Raw genomic sequence first — 3,716 nt, forward strand, 5'->3', positions numbered from 1 at the left:
CAAATCAAGATGGCGGGAGTGGTGAGGTTGGTTTAATTTTTAATTTTTAAATTTTTTTTTACTTTAACACTTTTTTAATTGTATAATTTTTTACCTTTTTGCTTTTAATGTTATTGTTTAGTTTTTTTTAGTTTATTTTTATTCACTTAACTTTATTGCTATCATACAGAGGCTTAAGCCCAATATGATAGTGTTTGGGGTTGACAGGTTCTTTTTATAGAACCTGCCCTCCAACACAGAACATCAAGCTCACTACTGAGCTCAATCTTCTGTACAGTTTGCGACAGCTGAGTAGGTGAGAAGAGCTGAGAGGGCTGGAGGTAACAAGCCCAGCTGAAGCTAGCTGGCTTGTTAGGGCCTCTACAAGAACTCCCAGCCTCCTAAGAGAAGGTCCCCACCCTAAAACCAGACTGTGTCTGGTGGACTGGGGAGCATGCCTGTGTGGCAATCCGCCTGTGTGGCAAAACAGCAGCCTGTGTGGTAAGAGGCCAAAGGACAAGCCGGTGTGGCTAGTGTTTATATACAGCCGGTGTGGCAAGAAGTTTTTTGTGAAAGGACCTTCCTGAAATCGGTGAGGAAAATGTTTGTTTGACAGAAAATTATACTTTATGTTTGAAAAACCCTGTGAGGGAACACCTGTGTGGGCGTTTCTTTCTATTTTTTAGTTAATAAAAGTGGGCAAAGAAGCCCTTAAAGTGAAAAGCGGGTTGTCATTATGATTGAAAAAGAGTAAACACAGTCGATTGATAATAAATGGCTTCAGCCAAACACTACCCATAAGTGACAGGTTTTCGTGTTATTCATATTCTAAGAAAAATGGCCAGGAAATCATACATTCTGCCAGGGTATGTAAACTTATGAGCACAAGTGTACATTGCTCTCAAAGTGGCAGTCTGGCCTCTTCTCTTGGTTTGGATGCTGTAATATTATTAAGATGTCCATTCTGCCGAAATTCCTTTACCTTTTCCAAGCACTCCCGGTCCGCAACCCTGACAAATTCCTTCGTCAGTCCACCTCCGCGTTTATGAAATTTGTCTGGCATAATCGCCGCCCACGGCTACGAAGATAGCTCTTATCACTGCCAAAGTCGTGTTGTGGTATGGCTTTCCCTGACCTGACCAGATACTACACGGCTGGTCACCTAGCTAGACTAACTGACTGATGCAGACATGCCGCTTTCAAACAGTGGGTACTTATGGAAGAATCACTATCACCGTTTCATCGCGCAAGAGCCCTGTGGTGCTATTCTTCCCTCCCTCCGTCGCTTCGATCACACCCCTTGATCGGTATCTAGTAGGTAGCCCTTCCCCTCTTTTCCCAATTCTTGGAAATCTGGCCTTTGACCCGGGTTCCCAGAAACGAGCATTCCGCTCTCTAAGCAAGAGACGCATCTTTCAAGCGTCCCATTTCATTGGAACCGATTAATGGCCCTCCATTGAGAACCTTACACATCCGGATGGTGCTTTCGGTCTGGACTTCTGGAGGGCTCTCCAGTTGAGACACAACCTACTCACTCTACCGTCTGCAGGAGACTTTGCCAGCCGGTTAACACCTTTTGAACAGTTTTGCGACTCACAGGGACCTATCCAACACATCCTCTCTAACATCTATTCCTTACTTTCTAGCCCTCTCACCAACATAAGGGTCCCTTTCCTGACCCAATGGGAACATGACCTTCAACTCTCTTCTACAGAGGAACAATGTCAAAAAATCCTTCACTTTACCATGACGTCCTCCATCTGTTCGAAGCATCAAGAGCCTAACTACAAACTTCTTACTAGGTGGTATCGGACACCGGCACTATTGCATAGCATCTATCCCGGTGTCTCTGAGGTTTGCTGGCGCTGCAACTCGGGAGGAGGTACCCTGCTCTACATCTTTTGGACGTGTCCGCTTCTCTCACAATTTTGGTCTTCGATCCGTACTATAGTTCGCAAGTTCACAGATACAGATCTCCCAAATGTTCCGTCCTTTTTCTTGTTACACAATACGTGCATGTCTAGGACAGCCTATTCATGCTCTGTAGTCTGCCACCTTCTTGATGTGAGGCTTTGGAGGAACATGTCTTCCCCCCTTGGTGTCTATGTGGATCCGAAGAGTGGAAGAGATCAGAGAGATGGAAGACTTAATTTTGTCTTCGAACAATAGAAGTGAGAGTTATTAGAAGACATGGTATTATTGGAGGGAATTTGTGGAGTCCGTGGAGGGCCAGGCACTGCTACACTAGCTTATATCTCATGTGCTCCTGTTGGACCTCATTATAGCTCCTGATTCTGAAGATGGGTTTCTCCACTTTTTCTTTTGAACGCTCACTGTCCCCATGTGTGGTTTTTTTTTTTGTTTCTTTTCCCTGGCTAGCCTCTCTTTCCAACTACTGGACAGAGTCAAGTATATCCTACGTTTTTCAGAGTCTCACTCCCCCTCGCACCCTTATTATTCTTTTTTTAGATTATCCTAAATCTTACAGTGTACTGATATCTGGATTGTATTTGTATCCCAAGCTACTGATGTGTCAAAGATAGAAAAAGGCAACCTTTGGTTGCCAGCTCATGTATTATGACTCAAAGCTCAGTATATTGCGGGCTACAGCTCTGGATATATTGAGACCGCCGCAGCCGGGACAGATCCCGACATTACTGTCAGGATCCACCCAGCTGCGTGAGTGACAGCTGGATCTGCCTATGTAGAGGCATAGCCAGCTGTATCCGCCCCGCCCGTTCCTCCAGTCAGCACTGGAGGATCGGAGCGGGGAGTCACTGCTCTCTGCAGGGAGATGATCGAGAAGTGAGCGAGTGACGATATGTGTTCGCTCAGTTCCCGATCTATTGAGCCGACGTGTGACAGTTTAATTGTCACACGTCGGCTCGAACTATGAGGATGAGTGATTTTTACTCACCTCATAGTTCTCTAAGTGAGGAAAACAAAATGAAAGCAAAAAAATTAAATACAATGTAAAATATAGAAATAAAACTACGCACACCTAAAACATCATGCGCAGTTATGACGTACAGACCCCTATTTTCCAAACACTTTGGGTATCCCCACAAGTTACAGATCTAGAAATAATTCCAGGGCCATTTTAATTGACCTACACACAGTGAATAACACCTGCAACTTTAGTGCCTGCAAAGAGACCCTCGGCAAAAGGCACAGATGTATAGAAATCCACAGCAACAAGGCTTGCAGCACTTTATTATTATTATACAGAATTTATGTAGCACCAACAGTTTGCGCAGTGCTTTACAATATAAAGACATTACAATCACAAAAAAATTCAAGACAAGATGGTAAGGAGGGCCCTACCTTGAGGGCTTACAATCTGAAAGGGAGGGGCAAGTGATACATGAGGAAGTAGCTGTGTGGGGATGAATTGTTTGAGAACGTGATGGTTGAGTGCAGTGGCGTCACAATCACCAGGCAGCCGCTATGGGGCCCGAGGCACGGTGGGGCCCGGCCAGGACATCTGCCTGATGCCGTGCGGGCCGCCTGGGTCGCTATGGCATCTTGCTCGGACAGCCAGGCTGCTGGCTGTCACTGGCGGCTGTGAGGAGATGGTTAGTTTGAGGTGGGATGGGCTTCCCTGATCGATGAGTCTTAAGGGAGTCAGAGTGGGAGATAGTCTGACAAGTTGGGGTAAAGAGTTTCAGAGGATGGGAGAGACTCTAGAGAAGACCCGGTGGCAGGCATGGGAGGAGTTGACGAGGGAGCTGGAAAGC

Source organism: Nanorana parkeri, unplaced genomic scaffold, assembly GCF_000935625.1.
Source record: "Nanorana parkeri isolate BGI_ZX_2015 unplaced genomic scaffold, ASM93562v1 scaffold2068, whole genome shotgun sequence".
In the NCBI taxonomy this organism is placed as follows: Eukaryota; Metazoa; Chordata; class Amphibia; order Anura; family Dicroglossidae; genus Nanorana; species Nanorana parkeri.